The sequence below is a fragment of the Triturus cristatus genome, chromosome 8 (assembly GCF_964204655.1).
Source record: "Triturus cristatus chromosome 8, aTriCri1.1, whole genome shotgun sequence".
In the NCBI taxonomy this organism is placed as follows: domain Eukaryota; kingdom Metazoa; phylum Chordata; class Amphibia; order Caudata; family Salamandridae; genus Triturus; species Triturus cristatus.
Window position 1 is genome coordinate 584181687 of NC_140591.1, and position 27936 is coordinate 584209622.

The window sequence follows — 27936 nt, forward strand, 5'->3', positions numbered from 1 at the left end:
TAAATAACGACCTGTCATTAAAAACCCAAGTTGGCACTGTGATCTCTACTTGTTTCTTCCTATTGCGGAAGATTAGAAAGATCAGCAGACTACTCACACAAGCAGCACTGATACAGGTCGTGATTGCTACGATTATGTCACACCTAGACTATGCTAACTCAGTCTACCTTGGTCTGCCACCCTTCTTAACTAAACGGTTACAGATGGTGCCTGGGCTCTTCTGCTGAGAGTCCTGACTTGCCAAGTGGTGCTAAATGCAGTTCCTGGGCTCTTGGAAGCATAACCTGGTGATCTTAAAGAGAAAATCAACACATCGACTCCCAGCACCTGTTTTCTCGACGCATCGCTGCTGCCTGCACCGAAGCATGGTTCCCTCTAGAAGCATCAACCACAGCTTTCACCGCAGGCTCCAGCTCGCCGTCGCATCACATCAGAAGAATCGCTGCAGTGTGAGTCTCGAGCCCCGTGTCGCCGACACCCGTGACACCCACTCCTTCTCTGATGCAGCACCTGATTTACGGCTGAGGAATCTATGCAGCGCATCTGGATTTTTGATGCATTATCCCTCGACACTGACTCATCATCAACGCTGCTCTGCAGTAAGGAACTGAGGCCACGTGTCCAGAAGCCAATTAATCACTTTCCTGGTACACATGGCCTCTTAGATAAGCCAGACTGCTTGTGCAAGCTACCAAGTGAGCAGGGGTTATCTTAGCTGTGTGACTCCCTTACCCTGACTAGAGTGAGGGTCCCTACTTGGACAGGGTGCAAACCTCTGCCAACTAGAAATCTCATTTCTAACAACTACATTAAAGATGTAATACTCTGCTTGTGGGTGTGAGTCTCTTATACCTCAAAGTGGGACTTTAAAATCCCTCTCACCCCTTGCACTCCACTGGGTGGAGGCGGTTGGCAGACCTCTTCTCCAGGTCAGAGCTCGGCAATGCCAGTCCCTTCCAGACAACGTCCTGAGTCATGTTGCCAGTACCCCTATTGGGCTTTGAGGTCTCTGGCATCACAGCTTACAGGTGCTATCTAATGCACATAGTGCTGTGGCTTTGGATCTCAGGAGGAGGGCTCGCTCCTAAGCATGTGTTAGGCCGTACCAGGATCTCTATTCGTGGAAGGAAGCCTTGGATGGGCACCCCCTGGATTACAGTCTTTGCTTCCTTGGGGCTGTTAGACCTGTATGGCACAAGTTGGCAGTGCCGTGGTCACACTGGCCAGGTTCACTGACTTACAGAAGATGCAACAGACAGCTATACCTATGCCTGCTTCAGTCCGGCCAGCCAATTGGACACACAATCACCAGTGCCTTGGTGACATGAGGGAGGTAAGGCATGAAGACCACCTGTCACACTTCGGTAATGATATGGTTTCTCTGATGAAGCTGATTCAATCATTTGGCGTTCTTTACTGCTGCGAATATTTCGACTGCTGGTCTCTGTTGGATGGACCCCTGCACCTAGGCCCCATGCTACAGCCCTTTCCAATGGGTTTTTACTCCTGCTGCAGGGTTGGCAAATTCCTTCTCTCTGACTCGGGCAGGGCTCCTTGGGTCCCAGGACAAGTGAGGAATTGTTCCTTCAGATTGGACTCCAGGTGATGTCCCCTCATCTTTGGGGAACTTGCTGTCTGCCAGTCAACAGCCCTTGGTTGAACAGTGGTCCTCCGAATACTCTGCAGAGTACTCTCTCCTTGGATGAAGAGACCTTAAAAATAGAACTAGAAGTGGGTCATCTGCTCACCTTTTTATACAAAGTTGGCAGACAGAGTATGTGAAGTCTGTCTGCCTTTTTAGAACCAGTTCCGGTCAGTTACCTTTATATGTGTCCTTCATAAGGCCATCTTCCAGACACCACATTGGTCTCAGTGATGCTTATCACAGTAGTGTTGTCGCCAGGCTGGAGCACCCACAACGGAGGCACAAAGAGGTGTGAGCAGTCTGCACCTTGACTATAAACAGCAATCGGGAAGAGAAAGCTGCTCCACTTCTAAAGGACGCTTCATACTCCGACAAAAGATACAGTAGTCCACTGCCATTCACGAAATGGCAGTTTTAAGTACACTAATCGCCAATCTTCAGTGTGCTGACTAATCAGCTGACACTCAGTGTCTTCTCTGGCTTCTGTCAGCAATACACTTCCACTGTCTGGGAAAGCAACCTCCCCTCCAACCACCTCCAACTTGTGCTCACGGACAACCCAAGGGCTTTCAAAATGGAACCCACAGGCCTGTGTCACTCTTGTTCACTCATACACCAATGTACGGCAAACCTCTCCACTAGCATGTATGCACACGTGGGACCTTGGCACCAGGGTTCTGTGCTCATCTTGAGCTACAGAACTTTCAGCGAGTAAGCTAGTAGACTCGCGCTCACATTTTACAGAAAAAAGGCCTGGCCAAACTATAATCCTTACAGAAGATGGTATGCTGCCACCATTGTGCTACATGTATGGAGACTGTGACAATAACAGTAGTCTAACTGTTCAGTTAGTGTGCCCCTCCATGTCTAGGACAAGTACAGAACCTCTCATAAATCAAGGGTTATTTCTCTGCTCACACCCTGGATTAGTATGAGGCTGGAGCCAAAAACCAGGATAACCGATGCTTGCATTTGGGGAACACTGGGCAGGGAACACAGCTGTGCACCATGCAGGGGGCATGCCTGTTGTACCAATGTCATTGTTTCATAGTCCTCTAAATACACTGACACTCTCTCCCCAGTGTATACATTTTTCTCAAATTTCCAAAAGGTTGGTTCATGGGACCTTTTGACCATCTTTCATATTCTGTGGTTGTGCCTGGCGTGTGCTGTACTTGAGTTGTTTCTTCATTCTTCATTTGAGACGTCAGCAGGAATATCTGGTTTTAAAGACTTACACACCAGTACCTGAGAGATCCTGAGCTAACCTTACTTTTGAGTCAAGAAAAACCGAGATGGTCTCTGTAGTCCAAAAGGCATAACAATTAGAGGAAACCAAAGCATCGCTGAGAAAATGAATAGCTGGATGTTGTGGTGCAAAGGGCTAATTGTGAAGAGCTTATTTTGCCTTGGCTGGGGACTGGCTTTCTCCTCTCTATGATCCCCCATGGTGTGATATAGACTGTTTAGTATTTGCTTCTTAACATAACATTAGAAGACTGAGTCCACTCCTGTTTCATGACTTCCCTCTGGCCGTGTACAATCCTTAAAGAGCCTGTGAAAGGCAAACGGGTTTGAGGGTGGTGGGAGATTTAGGAGAATTAACGTTTTAGATAATATATACTTGACCTCGTTATTTATTTATTCAGAGTGGCCTTGTATAGTGATATTGACGTCTGCTGCACATTGCACTTTTCATGCATATGATGTGAAAGCTGCGTTCCTCTTTATTGCGTAATCCGTGTACACAGAGACCTTTCGATGCTTGGCCAGCCAGGCTTTCATCGGTGTACTTTTTGTACTGATCTGTGCTTTATTGCAGAAAATAGGTATCTACAAATGTTTTTCAAGGTGGCAATAGTTAAAGGGGAAATTACCTACCCATTCCACTACTCTCCGTAAAATATCTGATCAAGGGTTTGGAAAATAAAACCAATTGCCTCTTTACGCTACTCAATATCTTTCTTATATTGTTGGCATTTTGATATCAAGGTATTGTGTTTTCTTAAGTGGGTTTTGGAACGGGGATGTTTCTTTTCTTTCCCTCTGCAACAGACTTGTTCGGGACACATCCAGTCAGTATGTTACCTCGAAAGAACAACTCTCTACTATTGTGTAGCTAACTTGTCCTTTTATGTGAACATATTGCCGACAGTGATACATCACTGCTAAGGTCTGAGATAATGCAATATTATTTTTATTTTTGATTTAATTGTAATGTATAATGTCTAACCAGATTAAATGGCTAGTCTTGTCTGATATATTTTGTCCACTAGATGGAGCTACAGGTGTGGACATGAAATATTTATATCTGTCGTCCACTTCTGCTAATGCAAATGTACCCAAGTGTTTATCGGGACACATCTAAGCAAGCATGCGTACTTGGCCTTACTCGTAAATCGTCTATTTAATTTTTCTCCTGGGTCGAGAATCTCTAATCGATTGACGCATCTTCGCAACAAATGTCCATGTGAATAATCTGGGGGCTCACTATAACCTAAACACATATGTAATACATACATAACTTGTTTGTGCATCCCTTTCCTTTAGTTCAAATCACCTTAAATAGTTGGAGAGTAAATTATACAGCCATCATATTTTTTCCATCTAAAGTTCATAAAGGAGCATATTTAAAACACGGTTAAAATTGTTTAAAGATGCAATCGCTGATTTGCATATTACTGCTCCCTGTCTTCATTGTCAAAGGAACACGGACACGGCCTTCATCTCGACAGGAATTTATCTTTTTTTGGAAAATGATCCGGAGAACACCAGGAACCATTTTTTGTTGCCCAGTGGTGTCTCTGGCAGTGATTTGTGGGGGTGGAGGGTTGGGCGATGGGAACGCAAGGGACACCGATATAACGGGTAAACTGGTGGGGTCACCTACAACAGGACATTGTGAAGATTGTGCACGCGTACACATACCCCCCCCCCCCCCCCGAAAAAAATAATAATAATAATAATTATATATAATTATATATATAAAATTCACTGAAAAAACCATAGGTTTCACACATGTTATAGTTAGCTGGACATTTCACTCGTAAGAAAACATTGAAATTCCCCCGTTATAGTTAGTGCAGGCAACTATAACTCCCGCGACCGCAATCCTCTGCTGATGCTAATACTGTATTTAGACACTTATTTCCCATGTCTTCTTCCATTAAATTTTAGCTATACATATATTGCAAATATTTTTTTTTCATAAAGACACATATGTCATCAGCAGAGGATTGCGGTCGCGGGAGTTATAGTTGCCTGCACTAACTATAACGGGGGAATTTCAATGGTTTTTTACGAGTGAAATGTCCAGCTAACTATAACATGTGTGAAACCTATGGTTTTTTCAGTGAATTTGCAAGGTTTTTTAAATGCTAATTCCTAACTATAACGTGTGTGAAACCTATGGTTTTTTCAGTGAATTTGTACGTTTTTTTAAATGCTAAGTTACTTTACGCCGTTCGTGGCGTGCGCGCCCACTTCACGCAGTTCGTGGCGTGCGCGCCCACTTCACGCAGTTCGTTCCGTGCGCGCACGGTGCGCTTCGTGCACCGCGCGCCCACTTTACGCAGTTAGTGCCAGTTAGTGCCGTGCTACGCGCACCACGTGCCCACGTTACGCTGGCTGGGCCATGTACGCACGATGCGCTTCGCGCACCGTCCGCACACGGAGGACATATTATGCGCTGCGTTGTGAAAGGTTATGTATTATATGTTCTCTTTAATTATATGCCATACACAATAGGTGCACTGCGGGCACCTTTTGCACACGGGGGGGGGTGGGTGGATATGTTTTTTTTTTAAATTTTGTTTTTGACCGTAAGCGCATTCGGCGTTTTTTTAGAATTTTTTTTTTTTGAATTTTTGCCCTTGGGGGTCCTTTTGGGACATCCTAACCAAGGCTAGGTGGTTAGGAGCTGTCTAGCCTGCCCCTTTTCTTGTTATCCAACTTTGTTTTTCCTCCCCCCCCTCAGAGTGCGAGAGAGAAAATGGCGGCCGACACTTCCTGGTTTCGACCGATTCGAATGTTTACTAAGATCTAACAGCCAATCAGAATCGCGCTCGCGCACGGCACCGTACGCGTACGGTAAGCTTACCGTAAGCGCACGGTAAGTGCACGGTAAGCTGCCACAGATATATATATTGATTTAAATGCTATTTTCTCAGGAAATTACACAAGACCTACAAAAGGCACTTCCTTGACCTGTAGACTACCTCTCTGCCAAATTTCAAGTAACTCTGTTCAGCCGTTCGGGCTGTAGCTGTGTCTAAAGGTCCTATGGAAAAATGCATGGGGAAAACGCGTTTTGGGACCCCCCTTTTTTCTCAGCCCCCGCTTGACGAATCCCCCCGAGACTTTCAGGGTAGGAGCGGAGCGTAGCGCCCCATTAGTTTTGAAAATTTCGTGAGGATTCGTCGACCGGCGCCAAAGTTATTCCAAATAGAATGTTGCGGATTTCCTATGGAAACAGGGTCCTAACTATAACTACCTACTGGCGACCGCCAGTAGGTAATATATATATATATATATATATATATATATATATATCTAAACACACACACAATGTCAAAGTAACGTTTTGATTACAAAAAAAACCCACAAATTCTCCAGTTATAGTTAGCAGCGCCCCTGCCATGCACTGCTTATGACCTCACATATGACATCACTCATGACATGGTCTGTGACATCATTATGACATCACTGAAGACCTAATCTAATGAGTTTGTTCGTTTGTTTTATAGTTTACATAGTGGAGGGTAACTATTAAATTGCTTTTCTACCTAATTTCTACAGCCAGTTTCCAGATAATCAATATAAGTGTTTGCAAAACGCATTTGCTCCTAATGCACCATGGGTGTGTAGAGGTATTGAACATGTTGTAAATCTTTGTATTGAAGAGTAACTTTGTGTGCAGGTGACAATTGACAACTTGTGTTCGTTATGTTCCACACAAGTTTTTTGGTACTGCAGAAAACGTACTACATAGTAAGTATTGTACGCAACCGATTTATTAGACAGAATGGTCTCAGCATGGCAATGTTTACTTAACATGGAAGACTGTGTGCAGCAGGTACTAACCTATGTACATGAGCTTGTTTTGCTTCAGAAGACGGGCTATCTGTAAAGTTTTCACCGCAGTATGAAGGCTGCATGTAACATGATCTTTAGCAGCTTCAGACCTTGGTTGTTTTGAGTTAGTAGTTGCTCTTTGGACAAGTTTTGCACGGAATGTACACTGTGTTTAGTAGATACTTTTTAATACTCTGTGGTGTTTCTCATGACAGTTTCACTGTCTGCTAGCAGTGTGATCACAGAGTGAACTCTTTCTATAGACTAAACAGTGTTAATAGTACCCACTTATCTACTCATATCCACCTAATTTCTCAGTGTAGGTTCAGTGACTGTCAGAAGCTTGATACAGGTAAGGAGTGTCCTAGTAGGGCATTAGTTACTTAACAGGCCTCGAGTATCTTGAATAACTTGGTTTTCACTGAACAGTTGTATACAGATTGAACACTGTGTGTAGGATAGGTTACCTTTTCATCTGTGGTTCACAGTCAACATTAACTCGGCTACCCATAAAGCGCATAGTATATGGTCAATGTTACAAATAACACATGCTTGCTTAATCTATGGGGTTGAATGTATGATAGAAGTAAAGACGTTTCATATTATTCAGAGCTATTTTGCAATTACTTTTATTGCTTTAATGTTCTACCTTTTTAGTGAGCAATGTGTACAAAAGAACCCTGGATGTTGTGATCACTGATGTCATTTGAGATGGGATGAGAGATGTCATAAGCAGTGCATGGTGGGGCGCAAATTATAGTTAGCGCTGATAACTATAAATGGTGAATTTGTGTTTTTTTTTTTAGGTCAAAACGTTAATGTTGTCACTGAGAAAATAACTTAACTACAACTTTACTTTAACCTTTGTTTATGTTTTTTCTGTCAATTTCTAGTTTAAAAAAAAAAGGAAATTAATTTATGTTGTGAGCGTATGTAAGGTAGAAGGAGTGTCTAATATATCTTGTGCGTATACATTATTTTAAAAATGATTTTTTTTTTTAATTGTTAACATAACATGATATGGTTCAGTTTTCAAAATATTTCTACAAAATGTGTGAACATTAAACAGATTAATATAGCAGTATTTCAGTAGAGATTGTGAATTTCCTCAGTTCTTGTAACACTCATATTGAGACATGTTACCAGCAGTCTATTTTTGAGGTATAATTACTCTCGCAAGAGGCGCTTGTGAGACACTCGCAAAATTGTAGAGTTCTACATTTCATTGTAATCTCTTGTATGCAGTTCTTTATTTTCTTAAACAAACTTTATTGCCTTTTACAAATCTCTCAAACATTTCTCTGACATCTTTGCAGTCAAATATTCAATATTCTCAGTCTTGTTGTACCTAGTTACTTGCATCACGTATACATGGCAGTACTGGTCCTGAGTCTGTTCTGCCCACCCATTATACAGTTAAGTTCTGCTATGCAATTTCTAGGTTCCCCCCCCCCGCCCCCCCCCCCCACAAAAAGGCAACTAAAACCCAATCCTCCCCCCCCCCTTCCCCCACACTGCTGTCTCCTGAAACCGTCTGATGAGCTCTATGAATCACTTCCACTGTTCCGTATGTTGTGTGTCTGCGTTATTCTGTCGCCTCTTTCTATTCCCTCTCTGTTCGAAGGGTGCTATGTTTCCCCGTCCCTCGGAGCCTGCTCTATTACCCCTTCCTGGTCCTGCCTCCTGGGTTCCCCTGCTGTGGTGGTCTGTCAGGAGTGGAGGCCTCAGATTCTCGGTCATCGCTTCTCATTTCTTCCATCAACACCTCCCATGCCCGGAATCTCTCTAATTAGCCCACACCCCTTCTCTCATTTCTTAGCAAGACTCTGCCCTCACACCCAGCCCATTTCACCAACTCTCTCTTCCGTCTATGGATGTTGGGGCTGTCTGGCGCCTTCCATCTGCTAGTGATTTCCTGCTTTGCCAATATGAAAGCGAGGTCCTGGAACCTATCTGTGGTCTTAGTTTTGGTTGTGTGCGGGAACGGGCTGAGCAGGACGTGCACCAGTGTACATGGGATTACCCTCTCCATTTTTCTAGTTGTCTCCCATGTTACTTCCTGCCAATAGTGCGTCAGGGACTGGCAGCTCCATATCATATGGATAAAAGTCGCTCCTTGCTCATTACATCTCGGGCATTTGGTATCCTCTCGATCAAAGAACGGGTTAATACGTTCTAGTATTATGTATGCTCGGTGAAGCATGTAAAACTTAATCAGGCTAAAGCGTGCATTTCTGGATACTTTAGTTGTACGTACCAGTATGTTCTCCCAGTCCTTGTTTTCCAGTGGTCCACCAATGTCTTCCACCCATTGATGTCTCAACCGATCCAGTGGCTGAACAGAGTCCCACCCTATGGGCCTGTATAGGCATGCAACAGCTTTTATGGTCCCTCCTGCCAGGCCTCTATATTCGCAGGTGTCATGTCATGGCGGTTCAGTCGTGCCCGTGCCCCAGTGTCTCCGCAGTGCCCCTGTGACTGCCCTATAAAGTAGAAAGTGTCCTTGTGGAATATCCCATTCTGTACTGAATTCTGCAAAGGGGAGTAGCTCCCCGACTCGGTATAGATCTCCCACCTTTGTGGCTTCTGCCTGTGCCCAATCATCAATCCCCCTCCATTGTTCCCCGTGTGGGAGTGCCCCCAGTTGCGTCAACGACAATTCCGGTGAATATGGACGTTGTGTCCTAGTCTTCTGTAGGCATCTACCCCAGCACCTGCGTATCGTTCTGTTCATTGCTGCGGACATGCTGCGGTTTTGCTGTCCCCAACAGAGTGCGGAACATTCAGCCTATCCGGAGTGAAGGGAGGCGCCCCCCTGTCTGGTGCTAGGCTCCCCGCCACTCACTGCGTGAATCTCTGCAGCTGCCCTGCCAGGTAATATGCCTCCATATTAGGCATTGTATGCAGTTCTTTATCATGATTTCAGTAATTATTCAATGCTAATTTTTATTAGAATAGTCCATAAAATATGGTTGGATATTTTTATTTTTCTAAAAAGTAATGGCTCTCGGGAGACACTTGTGGGAGCTGGACTTACAATCCCCTGTGTGGAGTCTGAGGGGGCTGTACTTCCAATTCGGCTCTCGCAAAGCACTCTTGAGATTGTACATTTGTCATTACGTTTATAACAGTGTTGAGTTGTTGAATAAGTTAGAAAGATATAAAGCAAGTATTTTTTTATGGTCTCCTGAGATGCCCCCAAAAGGTCCGGGAGAGGAAACACAGTCCAATGAAGGATTGGTATTGGTTCATATGGATAGTTTTATTTAAAAAACGAAGATTCCATCCTTTTTTGCGTTTTTTCCTTATTGGATTTTGGAGAGGGTAAACCTATCTGGCTTGCTCTCCTTCTTGTTTGCCTTCCAATACAAAGATGTCTTCATCAGATTCTGATGAGCAGTCTGGGGCAGTTGCACCAGCTCAGCCAACTCAGCCTACCAAGGAAACCTTGGTGTGGGAGTTATTCAACTTGAGGCCATGTGGCAAAATATTTGCACAAAGTATGTAATCTGTAAACTTTGCAAGAAGGAGTTTAGCCGGGGGAGCTGAAACAGACAGTATAGTATGAGTACCACAAGCATGTGGGGGCACCTCAGATCTCTGCATCCCCAAAGGCGTGCTAGGGCAGAGTTAGCTCGTGCTGCGGAGCTAGGAAACTCTTCAGGGGCTTCCACATCATTTGCACCTGGAGATACTGCGCCTGTGCAGGTACTACGTGCAGAAGCACACAGTAACCATGCTTATCTGGGTAAAGCACTATTTTGCTTCTTATTTAAGCAGATAATTTTTTCGTTAGAGACCAGCAGATCTGCACAGGACAAGCGTCTCCAAGATCACAAATGCCCCCCTAGGCAGTAGTTTTTATTTTTTTATTTGAGCAGTTAGTTTTTTCCAGAATAGTCTCCTTTTTGCTTTTAAGGCAATGTTACCTCCTCCAAGTTGTATGTTTTAGTTCCTACCCTATTATAAAATTTAAAAAGACAAAAAAAAGTATCGCGGGCAGGAAAAACAATGTTTGCTCTCGCTTGGCGGGAGCAATATCAAAGCTCTCGTCAATATCAAAGCTCTCGCCAAGCGAGAGGCAACACTAAGTCCACTCCCAGCTGGAGGGAGGATGAAAAATGGTCCTGAACGCTGGGAGTGGACATTTTATCCACGGCCAGCGAAACAGATGAAAATATTGCTTCCGCCCTCAGGGAGGAGCATTTTTAGCTGTTCCCTGTGAGCGGGAGCAATGCCAGCTCTCTTTGGAGGAGGCGGTGAGCCAGCTGGGCCCTCATCTGCAATGTAGTGGGTGCCTTGGGTAGGCTTGAGGGCATCCACTTTTTTTTGGCCAGGCCCTGGGCAATTAGATCCCCGTGGTACATATTGGCCCGGGGCAGGGGGGCTGCGCAGCCCCACTTCTTCTGCTTTAGTAATAGTCCAGGCCCCGGGGAATGGGGTTCTTGGGGCCAAAGAGACCCTGGAAGGGGGGCCACATACCCCCCTCCAATAGTAAACATAATTTAAAAAACAAATCTTGTTACGAAATCCAACCGAGAGAGGGGCTGCGTGCTCCCCTCCTGGGTTGGCTGCCTTAGGGGGGGGTTAGCCTCCGGGCCTGGCCGTAGTCTAGGCATGGGAGCCAACTCACTGCTGCATATGGCCAAAGGCCGTATGCGGCGTAGGGTTGGCTGCATGTGGGGGGGTTAGAAGCCCATGTGTGTCAGCAGTTGGTTTAACTTCTGGTAATTAAATAATACTTTATGTTAAAAAAAACAAGAAATTCACTGAAAAAGGGCACAGGGACATTATAGTTAGGAAAAAGAATGTAAAAATCCTTAGAAATTCACTAAAAACCCAAAGGTTACAGGGGTGTTATAGTTTGGTTCAGAATTTACACATGGAAAACCATAGAAATTCTGCATTTATAGTTATGCTTATCTCAAGACACTATAACTCGTACCTTAATGCACTGCTAAATACCCCACATTAGTCGTGACATCATTGATAATATCACTGCAACATTTGCTACTAAAATTATTGATAAGAAATCTGCTTGGGGGGGGGGGGCGTGAGTTATAGTTCCCTTAGGGCACGAGTTATAGTTTCTTGAGTTAAGTATAAGTATAACTGCTGAATTTATATATATATATATGAAAAAGTAATGTAAACGTTTTAAGCACATTCACATTGTATATATTAAATTAATCAGCACTGATTTACAAAGTACCTGTCTTCATTAAAATTGTGGATGTTTTGTTTTTTCATTTTGTGGGATAAGAATAAATGGTCATGATAGCTGCTTTGAAAATTAGCAATGCATCATTTTCCTTTGATAGTGGGAAAGGGAGGTAGAGATACAGAGTGTGAATGCTTAAGTCATTCTACCCAGGCTGAAGGATAACCGGACTCACAGGCACTGCATAAATGAGGGAAGAACCAATACCTGCCTTTACTTGATGTCCAGTGATGTGCCAGCAGCACTAGGTGTAAACCAATCGTTTCCTTTCCGAAACGGACAGATCTGTTTAGGATGACTGCGCCCACATTTCTCCTGAAAATAAAGTGTATACAAGATTAAACATCATGTCCCACTGCGGGAATAAACTGACCCGAGTAAAAGAAATAAGATTACGTTTTTTCTTTCACCTAATATTGCCACCAGTGGAAATCCCCACGGGTAATTCTTCACAGATTAATAATGAAGATGTGTATACATATACGTGAAATTCTGCACGTTTGTATTGCATTTTTTTTTTTTTCACAGAAGATAAAATTCTCCTGTCAGCTAAAGGCAGAGTTATTGCCCTACAATTCTTCCTCATAAACGGCTTCAGCATATGAGAGAACTGTGATCTTCGGTTTTACATACCTCCCGTAAGTAAAACAAACAAATATCACAGGTCTTTCAGGGACAGAAAAAAGCTGCAGGACGCTTGTGTACTTTTCTAAAGTGTGTTCAGTTTCATTTTTGAATTGCTCAAGGGTTGATTGATGAGCTCTGGACTTGAAGGTTGACGAGAATGTTGCAGGGCTGCTACTTGAAATAAATATGCCTATCTTTGCGATATTTCTTTATTTTTTTTATGAGACCCTGACCAAAGATCCGTATCTGGTTTTCTATGGGGACCGTCTTAATATATTTGGCTTTTAATTTAAGTCATTAGACTGTGAGTAACAAACTTCATCTTCAGTCAGGAATTTTGTAATCCGTAGTTTTGTTTTTTAATATATTTTTTATTGGCATTCAAGTTGTAAACACAATACGACTTCTATTTACAGCATATATCATTTAGCGCATGCCGTTATACATAGTAATGTTTCATGTCCATATAAGTTCTGCCGGTGAAATCTTAAGACATAGTATAATATCTCCTTATATATTGACAACATGTTACACTACACTTTATGGAAATAAAGAGAAAACATCAAACAGTAAGCAATTACGGATTACAAAGAGTGGGGTTGTTTAAAGTGACTTGAGCGATGAGTAGGGCATCAGGGCAGATCTTCTTCTAGCCATTAAGAGTTTTGCTTTGGCTCTTAACTAGCTTTGAAGCAAAATCTCTCCCTCGCCCCTTTTCTTAAAAAATCGTTTTGATGCCCAGAACTTAGAACAGCAAAACACACAAGATGATGGACGGAATGTTGCCCATTGGCAAAACATTCCCCCCCAGTCACAGATCTGGGTTTAACCCCTTCGCTGCGGCGCAAATTCCGCCGCAGCGCTGGGGGATGCGGGGGGGGGCAGCGCGGTGGCGCGGTGCTCATGACGGAGCCACTCCGTCATGAGCCACGGTTGGGCTGTGCTCATGACGGAGTGGTTCCGTCATGACTCCGCCCACAGCGCTAATCGCCCGCACAGGCGGGGAATTACCGCCGCGTGGGCGGCACGGCCGCAGCAAGACGGAACCACTCCGTCATGAGCACACGGCAACCGTGGCTCATGACGGCGTGGTTCCGTCATGAGCACGGAACGAGTTAATCCATCGTATTTTGCTCACCACGCCACCCCAGTTCAGACATACAAATCAGTCTTGACCCTGTGCCTCATGGGAACAGTCCAGCCCGAACTGCCAAGCCATGTCTTCCCTGGACCGGAATCAAGCATCCTAGGACCGGTTTTGTGGTTTCACCCCTCTTCATCCAGGATAGCTTGACTCCAGTGACGTAGTGAACGAGGGACCCACGTCTGGGCATACCCTTCCCACTTAGGGCGAACAGCAAAACACACAAGATGATGGACGGAATGTTGCACATTGGCAAAACATTCACCCCCAGTCACAGATCTGGGTTTAATCCATCGTTATTTTGCTCACCACGCCACCCCAGTTCAGAACTTAGAACCTTTTCTCCATCTACTCACACATCCCTTCAAAGGACTAATCGGTAGTTCTCCTGTAAACCGTACACGTCTAAACTACGCCAACTCGCTCTACATTGGACTGCCAGGGCATCTGCTCTATTAGCCCCATTGTCACCCTTCAAATATTTCTTGCTTGACACAGAAGTGCCTTCAGCGGAGAACTTCAAAATAAATCAGCAACAGATTGTGCCACTTCACCTTTGCACAAGTGATATGTGCAAACCTTTCCCAGACATACTGCAAATCCCTTAGACGTGTTACACTTCAGAAATGAGACCGAATCTTTACAGTCTGATGTCCCAGTCTATGATAAGTACACGAAGGCACGCAATACAGCATTTCAACAGAGTTCTCGTATGTTATGTCGGCTCTATACTTTTCCTCACGGTCTACTGTGTAGTGATTTCTGTAATGTCACATCACCGACCATGCAGTGTAATAAGGCTTCTTCCATAAATCAATTACTTCTGTTGACAAAATGAGAATTGACCATCCCCTATGTCTCAAATGATAGTAAATGTTGCCTTTCAGCTGTCTCTGATGGTTATAATGCAAGATATAGAGTGTTTCTTAGAATTAATTTGCAACTATGTTTAAAGTGAAACACTGGATATGTTTCATTTCAATTTATAGTTCACTAGTCCTTTTAATGAGACACAACTTTAGTTTCTATTATTAATTTTCCCTGCTCACAGTATACCTCAACCTGCAGTCACACGAGTACACTACTCATCCTGCACTCATGTGACACTTCACTCACCTGTCCCCCTCACTACTCAATATGCAACTCACTCAAACAAGCCAATCAGTAATCATACATTCATTCATCCCATTCTGAACTTGCATCCGCACCCAAAATGAGAGAGGACAGCAAGGGAGTGAGAGAATTTCATTGAAGAGGTCAGGGATGAGGAGAAATGTGAATTGCCGAAGAGAAGTGTGGACACACAAGAAGTGAGTGTGATCCAAAGGTGAGGGCTTCTGTTAGAACAAAGGGGAGATGTGAAAGAGGAATGGGGGGACTGGAGAGGTGTAAGATACAAATAGACAAAAATTTGAATGAAGAGACGAGGTGAATGAGAAGTGCTGAGGGGCATGGGAGGTGACAGGGCCAGAGAGGCCATGAGATAAATGTGAGAGACTGTTAGAGATGAGGGCAGTGAAAGGACAGAATGGCAAGAGGTGATTAAAGGTGAAGTGAGAGGTTGAATGGGGAGAGTTCAGAAGTTGTAAAAAGGGGTGAAAGAAAATGACCTGCAAAGTGAGAGAGGGATCCGGGGTTAGGAGAGTAGAGAGGGATGGAAGGGAGGGGGTGAGAGGAAAGCTGCATGGGTAAAAGGCTTAACTCTACACAAAACCGCCAGGGTTTTAAGGGACCCCTGCTTCTTCCGGTCAGGGCCAGGTGAGCTTCTAATGTGGCAGCACGTATTGCTGCAGAGTGGAAGGCCCTTCACAAAGGTTGACTTGAAATCTTTCTGATGATAATTGCTGTATTTTGGTTATAAATGGGTACTGATTGGGTGAAATCTTTCCTCAGCGTTACTGTGTGTAACAAATATCAAAATAATGAAGCAATGCTATCCCAAAATACGCGGCATCACATAACCTTATTTACATTTTCATCCCACGCAATTTAGTCAACAGGTTTAGACATTTTTGTCAAGGGGGGGTCCTTACGCCTCAAAATGTTGACAGGGGGGTCTCGGCATCCAAAAGTTTGAAGACCTCTGCCTTAGAGTATTAGAACTTTTTTCAACTATAACAGAAATCCATTAGCAAATAGTCCCCACTACCATAGTGTATGTTATATACTTATAAGCAAATTCAGTGCTGCATGTGAGACAACATGAACGTTATTTTCTCAACGAAAGGAGGAAGAGCTCTCCATGTTATTTTTTCTTTTTCCTTTTTATTCAAGCGTCACAAACGTAGTACAAAAGACTTGACACAACTAGAACACAGCCTACGCGTTTCGTCCCTGTTTCACAGGACTTCTTCAGGGCAAACTTATCAGCTCACAGCAAAACAATAAGTCACTCTCTTCTGAGTTCAACTGCTTTCCAATGCTAGACACAATACGATCCAATTCACTTCAAAATGGAAACGTATATCGTCAAAACGAGCAACTCAAATCAGGCGCCCTTCACCGTAGTCGATTCATGTATTCCTGTTTTCCACTTTCAATTTATCATGTTGGAAAAACCAGTCTTAGTTTTGTAAACCGAAAGGCCACGAATTTACATCGGTCCTTACTTCGCCACGCCTATTAAGTGTTTCAGTGCTCCCTATACGAGCACGCAAAAGATGTCCACCATGGTAGTATTGAATTTGATTATGACTATATAACATACACTATGGTAGTGGGGACTATTTGCTAATGGATTTCTGTTATAGTTGAAAAAAGTTCTAATACTCAAAGTCGATGTGCTCCTCTAATTGTGCATTTGTATGTCTCCTTTTGGTCTCAAGCTTGGTGGCCACAGGAATTAGGAACACTACCAGTACCGTTCTCCAAAGCAAAAAAACCTGTGTATCGTTTTAGATGACAAACTGTCACAAATCATCGCGGTAACCTCATCTTCCTTTTTTGTATAAAAAATTCTGAGAAAGGTCTTTCCATTCATTCTGTATGATTTGCAAAAGCTGGTTGTCACCCCCCTTGTGCTTTCGCAGTTGGACTATTGCAATTCCTTATACAGCAACATGCAGCAGAACCTACTAAACCACTGGTGCTCATAGTACGGCCCGCGGGCCGCCAGCGGCCCGACACGCCTTCACTGGCGGCCCGCGGACCTTGCCTTGCAGTTTCCACGGCCGGCAGTAAACACAGAAGATGACCGCAGTAGCATACGTAGTGAATACGTATTAAGTAAGTATTCACTACGTATGCTCCTGCAGCCATCTTCTGTGTTTACTGCCGGCCTCTGTGACGTCAGGGCCCTTCAGAAAGCTTCCCAAAATGCCCTTTAAAAGTCAGCTGTAAGCACTTTCCCAGCTGACTTTTAAGGGCGTGTTGGGAAGCTTCCTGTTTGGACAGATACTAATAGAGACAGAGAGACCGATAGAGGCTGAGAGACAAATAGAGAAACAGAGACAGATAGAGACATAAACAGATAGAGACAGGGACAGACAGAGACCGGGACAGAGACATCTAGAAACAGAGCCATATAGAGACAGATAGAGATATCGAGAGGGACAGATAGAGACCGGGATAGACAGATAGGGGCAGAGACAGATAGGGGCAGAGACAGGGGCAGAGACAGATAGGGGCAGAGACAGATAGGGGCAGAGACAGATAGGGGCAGAGACAGATCGGGGCAGAGACAGATCGGGGCAGAGACAGATCGGGGCAGAGACAGATCGGGGCAGAGACAGATCGGGGCAGAGACAGATCGGGGCAGAGACAGATCGGGGCAGAGACAGATCGGGGCAGAGACAGATCGGGGCAGAGACAGATCGGGGCAGAGACAGATCGGGGCAGAGACAGATCGGGGCAGAGACAGATCGGGGCAGAGACAGATCGGGGCAGAGACAGATCGGGGCAGAGACAGATCGGGGCAGAGACAGATCGGGGCAGAGACAGATAGGGGCAGAGACAGATAGAGGCAGATACAGATCGGGGCAGAGACAGATAGGGGCAGAGACAGATAGAGGCAGATACAGATAGAGGCAGATACAGATAGAGGCAGATACAGATAGAGGAAGAAAGAGACGGAGGCAGGGACAAATAGAGGCAGGGACAGAGACAGATAGAGGCATAGACAGGTAGAGGCATAGACAGGTAGAGGCAGAGACAGGTAGAGGCAGAGACAGGTAGAGGCAGAGACAGGTAGAGGCAGAGACAGGTAGAGGCAGAGACAGGTAGAGGCAGAGACAGGTAGAGGCAGAGACTGACAGAGATCGATAGAGGCTGAGACCAATAGAGGCTGAGACAGATAGAGGCAGAGATAGACAGAGATAGAGACAGACCGAGACAAGACAGGGACAGGGACAGAGACAGATGGAGGCAGAGACAAGGACAGACAGAGAAACAGACAGACAGAGAAACAGACAGACAGAGAAACAGACAGACAGAGAAACAGACAGACAGAGAAACAGACAGACAGAGAAACAGACAGAGAGGGAGACAGAGAGAGAGGGAGGGAGGGAGACAGACAGAAGGAGGGAGACAGACAGAAGGAGGGAGACAGACAGAAGGAGGGAGACAGACAGAAGGAGGGAGGCAGACAGAAGGAGGGAGGCAGACAGAAGGAGGGAGGCAGACAGAAGGAGGGAGACAGACAGAAGGAGGGAGACAGACAGAAGGAGGGAGACAGACAGAGGGAGGAGGGAGACAGAAGGAGGAGGGAGACAGAGGGAGGAGGGAGACGGAGGGAGGAAGAGGGAGGAAGCCGGAGGGAGGAGGTAGACCGAGGGAGACGGACGCTGGGAGACAGAGGGAGACGGACGCCGGGAGACAGAGGGAGACGGACGCCGGGAGACGGACGCCGGGAGACAGAGGGGAGACGGACGCCGGGAGACAGAGGGGAGACGGACGCCGGGAGACAGAGGGGAGACGGACGCCGGGAGACAGAGGGGAGACGGACGCCGGGAGACAGAGGGAGACGGACGCCGGGAGACAGAGGCAGACGGACGCAGGGAGAGAGAGAGAGACAGAGGGAGAGAGACAGAGGGAGGGAGACAGAGGGAGGGAGGGAGAGAGGGAGAGAGAGGGAGGGAGGGAGAGAGGGAGAGAGAGGGAGAGAGGGAGAGAGAGGGAGGGAGAGGGAGGGAGAGGGGGAAGACAGGGGGATTGCGACAGACAGAGAGAGAGGGGGAGGGAGGGAGACAGAGAGAGGGAGGGAGACAGAGGGAGGGAGAGAGAGAGGGATAGAGAGAGAGAGGGATAGAGAGAGATGTGTGTATGCCGGGTCTGGTGGCTCAGTGGACAAATGCATCCGCTGCAGGGGCCTGTGTTCAACCTCATAGTCTCAGGTTTTTTGCTCTAGCCCTGCCCCCTCCCCCACTGACTCCGCCCCCACCGGTGCGGCCCTTGGCCACAAACCACACTGTAAATTTGGCCCCCGAGAGAAAGTTAGTGAGTACCTATGTACTAAACAAACTGCAAGTGTTAAACGCCGCTGCGCGAATGTTGCTGGGGGTTCTTAAGCATCAATCAGCATCTCAGGCTTTAGTTCTGCTTCATTGGTTACTTGTCCGTAAACGCATTGACTTTAACGCTTTATGTATGGCTTTTAAAGCTTTGCACAGCTCAGATTCGGATTATCTAAAGAGGAAGTTTACTTGATATATTCCCTCCAAGACCCTGAGATCTTCTCCATCTTTAATGTAATCTTACCGAAATTAAAATGAACCCAGTGGGGTGGCAGAAGTTTTTTTTTCGGTACGGCCAAGCGGTGGAACTCTCTGCCACTACAGCTGAAGAAATGCACAGGTCTGTTATCTTTTAGGTAAAACCTGAAAACATGGCTCTTTAGGCATTAGGTCCTCTTTTTTCTATTTTATTGAATTCCCTGCCTAATTTTATATACGCCCTTTGTTGTTGTGCCTGCTTTTCTTCTGTTGCTGGTAGCATCAAGAAGCTTTCGGGCAGAAGCGCGCTTTATAAAAAACATTTTCATTTCATTTAATGCCACCTGCGGCCAACTTTCATCAGTGGAAGAAATTTGTTTAAGAAATATTGACGGATGGTATGGAATTTAGTTGTATATATGTATTTGTCTTAAATTTGTAATTTTGTTTAGCAAGAACCATGCTCTTTTTGTTTTTTTAGCAAGAACCCTGCATTTAGTAATATGCACTTAGCTGACATTATTACTAAATTATTCCTATACAACACTTATGTTTTGCACAGTATTCATGTTTAGATTACGTTTGTCTGACAGTGAGAAAAAATACTGTGAGTGCAATGAAGCAGCATCTTTGGGGTCCAAGACTTTAGCTTATGGCAGTTACGTACCTTGCTTAAAACTATTTAATAAGAGCACCTACATAGCGGTCAACCGGCTAGGAGGAGATTTAGGTCCTGAGCTTCAGGGGAGGGAGTGCCAGATTCTCACTGCCCACTATTGTAATGATTGTGCTGTGGTGCAGTCTTCATAAAGCCTGGTTTCTCCAGTAGAGCACCGATGTGCTGCTGTAAGAGGATTTCCCTAAAATGTGCAATTTCTGCAACAGGTGCTAGGGGCAGCCAGTGTGCAGTATTCTGTGCACCCGCTGACCCATCTTTAAATGCTCCTGACGTTAGTAGGTAAACATTTGAAGTAGTTGGCGTGACACTGCAAAAACTACTGTAGTTGTTAGACAAGATGAGCCTTGGCACCAAGTACTGTACTACTGATCTAAAGTCATAATCAGAAATGTAGGTCTGTATCCCTTTGAGGACTCTTGGATGGAACTTGGAAGTCCTAGCTACTGTATTTATGTCGGTGCGTAGGTTAAGATGTTCGTTGAAGCGCTATTAGACAGTTGGTTTAGTCTTCGATGACAAACATTTTTTTGGGGAATATATTTTATTAGAATTTTAAATTGACACAGGTTGTAAAATGACATTGCAAACCAACAAACCGTAATGAAACAGATCATGATATTGGTCACTTTTTCTGCCCACCCCTGTCAAACACTGCATGCTACATATGTTACCTCATTGCAATATATTTCCTGCATTATATCCCCAGTCTGAGGGCCGGTCTCCCCCGTGTCTCTGGGCATTAAGGTCAGTGGAGGTGTATCTCTCCAGTGACTCCTGGGGTGCCCCACCCCCATACTTTCTCAAATTTGTGGATGCAGCCCCTCCACTCATACACCATTTTCTCTCTCTTTCAACATATATCCATGCCCCTTCCCCAGTCTCGGAATTCCGGGAATATCATGCTGCCTCATTTCCTCACCATTTCCCTTTTTGCTAGCAGCCTAGATTGATGAGTAGTGTCTTGAAGGATGTGGCCTCTGACTCCTGCCATATTCCCAGTATTACTAGTAGGGTTTGAGCTTCAGTGGTCACTCCTGTGGCCTCTTCCAGTTTGCTTGTCACTCCCTCCGAGAATGCTAGTAGTTTGGAGCAGTCCCACAATGTGTGTATGAAGGTTCCCCTCTGTACCCACTGTCTCAGGCATGTTTTTCCTAGTTCTGCCTATTTTGAGTATGAGTGTTATGGTGTGGTACGTTCTATACAATATTTTGAGTTGTATTAGGTGGGACGTTGCTTTTATGGCAACCTCTCTAGGGAATTGTAGTGCATCCAGTCTCTACTCAAGTGCAGACTTCTCTTGGGTTTCTTATCATCTGTGATGCGTGTTGGAGATATTTGAAAGCTATTTTGTTGCCATTTTATAGTCTGTCCGCAGGTGCTCAAAAGGCACCATCCCATTTGCATCCCATACGCCCCGAGCATCGATAATTCAATCATGTTCCATTTTTGGAAGCCTGGTTACTCTGTTACTGGGCCTAATCGTGTTCCCATACACAGTGGGGTTTTGTTGGGGGAGGGAGGGTCATTCTTTTATCTCATCCCATTTCCCTCCTGAGTTTACACCAAGTAGATTCTACTGTAACAGTTGCCAGCGAAGCGTCGGTTCTTAATTTCCCTCCAAATAGTTTGTGTAGGTGCTTCTGTCCCATGTAGAACTGGTCCATTTTAAATGCCAGGTCATCTAGCGGAGCGAATGCCTATTCATTCACTGTACTAACTTGAGCTGCCTCATAGTATCTATGGATATTTGACAGTCCTATACCCGCTTCTTGAACAGATCTCTAGAGTGTCTACAACGCTAGTTGGGGTGGATCGTTCTGCCATAATAAAGTCCGGAGCAATCTATTTATCTCCCAGAAAAACGTGCCTAGTATTGTGTAAGGGCAATTTTTCATAATATAGGTGAATTGGGGCAGTGCGATCATTTTAAATATCGCTGCTCTGCCCCAGGAGAGAAAGTGGCAATGTCCCCCATTACTTAACATCCTTTTCCAACCTATGGAGCAGTGGATCTAAATTATATTAGCAATGTGTGTCCTTGCTTTTTGACATTCAGAGCTCTAAATATGTAAAGTGAGGGGTGTCGATCTTTAGCGGCAAAGGTAGTTCCCTCTAAGCTGCCCAGTTGCTTGTAGGGAATATTGGGGATTTCTCCCAATTTATTCTCAAGCCTGAGAATGTGCCATACACCTCAGATATCAGTCCTAATTCATTAAGGGACCTTTATGGTTCCGTCAAATATAGATGTACGTAATCCACATAAAGGGATATTAGCTCTTCTTAGAATCTTCCCCATTTCAATCCCTATATTTGGGCATACACTTTTATACATTCCGCCAGGGCTTCTATCACCAATGCAAATAGAATAGGGGACAGCCTTGTCTGGTGCCCCTCTAAATTGGGAAGTCCCTAGAGAGGGTAAATTAATTTTGAGTTGGGCTATAGGGTTAGCGTAGAAGGGTTTTGCCCACTTTATGAAAGTACACGGGAAGCCTAGCTACCCTTCATTTCAAACAGGAAGGGCCAATCTGTAAAGTCAAAAGCTTGGGGTGTGTCTAGTGACGCCACCGCAAAAGGTATCTCAAGACCCTCTGCAGCTACAATATTATTATAAAGGCACTGGAGGTTCAATTTGGTAGATCTGAGTGTTATAAATCCATTCTGGTCTGGGTGTACCAGGTCTGATATTACCCCCCATAGTCGGTTTAACAAACACAAACGCCTTCACCAGTACTTTGGTATCTACATTAGTTAAGGATATTGGGGGAACTCCTCTTGCACGCGATCCGGGCCCCGCTCGGCTGAGGTTGCGGCTCTATCTTTGCTGCGGCCCGCTTCTGCAGCTGCCTTGCGCCTGAGAGTGCGCCGTGTGAACTTGGAACTAGCTCCTGCATATTATTGGTAGCATACAGACTCCCGCAGTGCCTGGTGACAGTTGGCAGTGGCACTCGCTGGACGCCTCTGAGGATTACTCCATTGTTTGGGAACTGTTAGCCCTGGCCGCCCTACAGTACATAGTGTACACCGCCTGCCTGCCATCAATACTGAGGGTTTTGTCATGAAGTTGGCTCCATCTCCTACGGATATATTGGTGCCCACTGAGTGATGTATGGGGTTCTGGCACTGCGTACAGACCCTCAACTGCAGCGTATACGGTAAGGCGCTGATAGTCGCTGCTGGCGTATTTGGAGGTGTCAGGGGGCGACTCTGTGCTGACTGGTTGGGACCGAACCTGAACGGACTTGCTTTTCGAGGCCATTGAACCTACCTGGCACCTCTGTCCTGCTGTCTGGAGCGCGTCAGCTCTTTCCTGATTGCCTGCCTTCCCTCCCGCCGCCGCACCGCAAATTACTGCGGCCGCAGTGAGGAGGGACTCCACTTACCAGACTCCTTAGCGGTCTGAGGGCGGGTCCCGGAAACGCCGCCTAAGCGCCTGGAGGCGCTATAATTCACTGCCTCTTTCCCGCGTCGCGGGTTGCGCCGGGCTGAGCCCGGGCAGAGGGCGGGCCCTCTGAGGCCCTCAGAGACACGAGGAGACCGGATCGGGGGAACCCCCTGGAGTTTCCAGCAACCGTGAGTTGTGTGTTTGACATTCTGAGTATCACCATGGCCGAGACTGTTCCTATTAATGCACCCATAACAAATGGTACCCCAACTAAAGGAACACTGGATGATTATTTTAAAAAGGTTGCTACGGCCTCGGTCAAGGAGACCTCGCTCGCTGAACGAAGGGCTGAGCGACGTCGCTCTATAGAGTGTATTAAAAATAGGATACCATTGGATAATATGTCTCCTACAACTCCGACTCACATTGTGCTAAGTTCTCCTACTCTTACACAGGAGGCATTAGCTATTGACAATGTCCCTGTACTGCTCAGAACCATTGATCCTACATCTGACAACTCCATCTGTTCGCTTGGTACAACTGATCCACACCCTTCCAGTTCTAGTATGTTTACTAAGGAAACTGACATTGTCACTATTCCCTCTCAACCTAAGGCCTCTAGCAAGAAGGTCGGGAGGGTGCTGATGCCTAAAGCTCCAAGGCCCCCTCCATCCAAAAGAAGAAAGAGGTGAGGAGATATCCTAAAGGACAAGATTAAACACACTGACTTTGGCAAAGGACCCATCCAAATTCCAGGCATAATATCTCGGACAAAGGTTACAACCACGTCACCATTAACACACGCCAAGGCCATAACACCTTCTACCTCTTTGGCATCCCCCTCTTCTGATCTGACCTGTCCTCCGTTGCCCATACCCAATGCAGGTTCGATGCCTTTATACCTCGAGGGCATGGAGCAACTGATAAGGTCATTTGTTCTACCCATCATCGAACGATTAAAAAACATAGAGCAACGCCTAGGGGACCTAGAATCTTTAATTATAAAACATCCGGGGCCATGTAAAGATCCTGTACACCCAGCTTTGCCCCCTCCTGCAGTATTAGTTCCATCTCCTACTTACACCAGGAAAAACGACATGGGTAGCTCTAATTGCCAGCATAGGGCCAAGTCCCCCCACACCACAGCTCAACAACACCATGGTCAAAGCGATGTGGGAGAACAAATAAAGGAAGTAACAAATTCCATCATAGAAACGATTCCAAATGAGAGGGGTGGGAACCAGCACTCAGCTAGGGCAAGAGACCGACCGGGCCACCTAGTCGATCTACCCCCAGAGGCGGTTCCATATGTGGTAGTGCTCACAGAAGTCCCGCCCCTGGAAAAGGGCAAAACTGAAGGCTTCTATGAACTAAAAAATAAGACCATGCACTGGCTTAGGTCTAACAGACCTCTCCCTTTCAACATCAATGGGGAGATACTGCATGTCCGGAGACTCACTTGGTTAGGGCGTAGAACCAAGGATCTCGAAGGGGATGTAATCATTATCAACTTCAGAGACCCTAGAGCAGTCAACTACATCTTAGACTACCCTCTGGGTAATACCTGTGGGTCCATAAATCCCCGTGAATTGTCATATTTTTACCCAAGACCTGTAGTCTCTTACAATGTGTATCCTAGGGCCCCAGTACGAATGACGACACACCCCCACACATTTTCTGCGATCTCTGCTCCCCCGCTAAATATTGTAATACCTACGCATCCACATCTGCGACATACGGGAACGCATCAGAATGGGTTACGATGCGCCCTGGGAGTCACAGACGTGGCCCATGGAAGGTGAACCATGGCCCACCATTTACTCCCCTTGAAGTCACAAATAGATTCGGGGTCCTATCAGGAGTCGATGATTGCGACTGACATAGGAGTTATCTTGACCACGGCCTTAGCACCCTGGTATTCCAGGCCGGGGACATGGATCCGATTCCCAAACCGCAGATTATTTGCCCACAACATTCTACCACTCCTGGGCTACCCCTGCCCCTACCTGAGACTCATATAGCGCCCCATGAACATGCTCCAGCAGTCGCAGATGAAACAGCAGTAAAGGCGCAGGGTGGTTGTCTAGCAGGACAGATTCTTCTGACACAGGGCTACTCATCTAAGGTACGAGATGATGTGGGGGATTGTGCCCTCTCACGGCCGGTAGAAAGCACTCTGCATGAGACTCCAATGACCGTACGTAGGGCTACGAGGTCATTGGAAATACTATCATGGAACGTGGCAGGGCTACCTAATAAATTGGGTAATAGTGACTGGGGAACCTTTATCAAAGAATATGACATATGCATGTTCCAAGAGACGTGGGCCAGAGAAAACCATTGCTACCCTGGGTTCGCAACTTTCAACGTCCCAGCCAGATGGGGTGGGAGGGGACGCCCGTCTGGTGGTTTATCAATATGCATCGCTTGCCATCTAGGCTGTATGGCTGAGATGGTAGAAACAAACTCATCCGACATCCTGTGTGTGGCTTTGCGTTGGCCCACTGGGATGGGCCTGACCTTGGTAAATATATATTCTAGACCGGTCGGAATTGCGGCCACCTCAAGGACAATGGAGTACTTAATGACTTTTCTCGATTCCCTCATTGGTTCAGAAACATTACTGGTTGGAGGGGACTTTAATACCCAGTTTGAACCATTACCGATTCACCTGGATGGGATTAGTAGTGAAGAGGATGATCTCTGGGAAATCCCAAGCATTGTAGGACCGCCAGTTAGGTCATCATCACCTCTACTTCTGCAAGTTCTAACACTGTCTCTGGCAAATTCACTTAGAGCATGCAATGGTAGGTTCCAAGGGGACATCCCGCCGCAACCAACTTTTAACAGACCAGGCCAGGAGTCCCGGATAGATTATATAATGATTAAACTCCAGGATTGGAAATTGGTCTTAGATTTTAAAATAGTCCCTAGGCCAGACAGTGACCACAATCCCCTAATCCTTTCACTAGCCGCTGACGGTTTTTTAAATGGTGCTGCTTTAGGAAACAGACTATCTGCCCCCAGTCTCACCTTATCTAGTAATAGGCGAAGAATAAGGTGGGACAAACTGCTAGAGAAACCGACTTGCATAAGGAGCATATACGAGCAAGTGGCATTCGCCCTTGAAAAAGTGGAAAGTCTCCTCTCTCAACTGCCCTCGCAAGATGGTTGTCTTCCCCTTGAGGACATTCACCAGACCCTCTGTGATAACTTAGCCGAGGTATTGAACCCTGTGGTCCAGGACAGGAAAGTGAGGAGAGAAAGAGCCTCATGGTTCAATGCCAGTTGTAGGGGAGCTAAGAAAGACCTCCTCAGAGCGTTTAAAAACAAGGAGGCCCCCTCGGTAATTAGGGAAAAGAGGGTTGCTTACAAGCTCCTCCTTGAAAACGCTAAAATCGACTGGGACTGGGAGAATTGGGCAGAAATTACAACTGCACTTAAAACCAGAGACTCAAGGAAATTTTGGCATATAGTCAAACATGGCTCAGCAGAACCTGTCATGGCTATCGAGGGCAACATTGCGCCCGAAGTTTGGGAGGATCACTTCACATCGCTTTATAGCAGGACCGGGCTAGACAAAATAGGAATCCAGGCCGGGACCCTAGCCGCCCCAATCATGGATAATTCCTCTGAGATGGAAGATTTTAACTTGGAGGAATTGGAAATGGCAATCATTCGCCTTTCCACAGGAAAAGCGCCAGGCCTTGACAAGCTCCCAGGCGACCTCTTAAAGCATGAGGTAAAAATTTGGGCACCATACCTCTTGGTATTGTTTAACGCCATCATCCATGGGATGGCGGTCCCTCCAACTTGGCTCGGGGCGGAGATTGTGCCCATTTTCAAAAGGGGCTCACCTCTGCTCCCTGCCAATTATAGACCGATCAGTCTGATAGACGTTCCACAGAAGCTTTTTGCGAGGCTTCTACTGGATCGACTATTGGACTGGATCGAAGAGAGGGACATCCTGAGCCCCTTTCAGGCTGGGTTTCGCCAGAAGACCTCCACCATAGACCAGGTCTTTAGGCTGTCCCTTCTATACTGGAAAACAATACAGTTGGAGGGTGGCAGTCTCTATACTGTATTTGTGGACTTAAGGGCAGTCTTTGACCTGGTTCCACGCGGTAAGCTCTGGGAAGTGCTGGCGAATGTGGGGGTGCCAGCTGATCTCCTGACCATGATCATCCGCCTCCACACAAACACCTATGCTCGTGTGAGGTGTGGTAGACATGGAGCACTGTCAAATAAGTTTCCCGTTGACAGAGGGGTAAGACAGGGGTGCGTACTCGCACCAACCCTGTTCTGCCTCTTTGTCAACGGCGTTATTGATCACCTCAACGGGGTCCCCAATTCGGATGTCCCGAAGTTGGCGGGAAGGAGGGTCCCGGCAATTATGTTTGCGGACGACACCCTCCTTCTCTCCAAGTCACCGATGGGAATCCAGCGTGTGTTGGATGGATTTGGGGAGTTCTGTAGGGAGCATGGATTGGAGATCAATACTTTAAAGACTAAAT

General features: G+C 46.0%; 1 protein-coding gene across 3 annotated transcripts in view; it reads left to right on the forward strand.

Annotated features, from left to right (window-relative positions):
- Nucleotides 1–27936, forward strand: part of PIBF1 (progesterone immunomodulatory binding factor 1) — an 848309-nt gene that overhangs the window by 117122 nt on the left and 703251 nt on the right. The window lies entirely within an intron of this gene.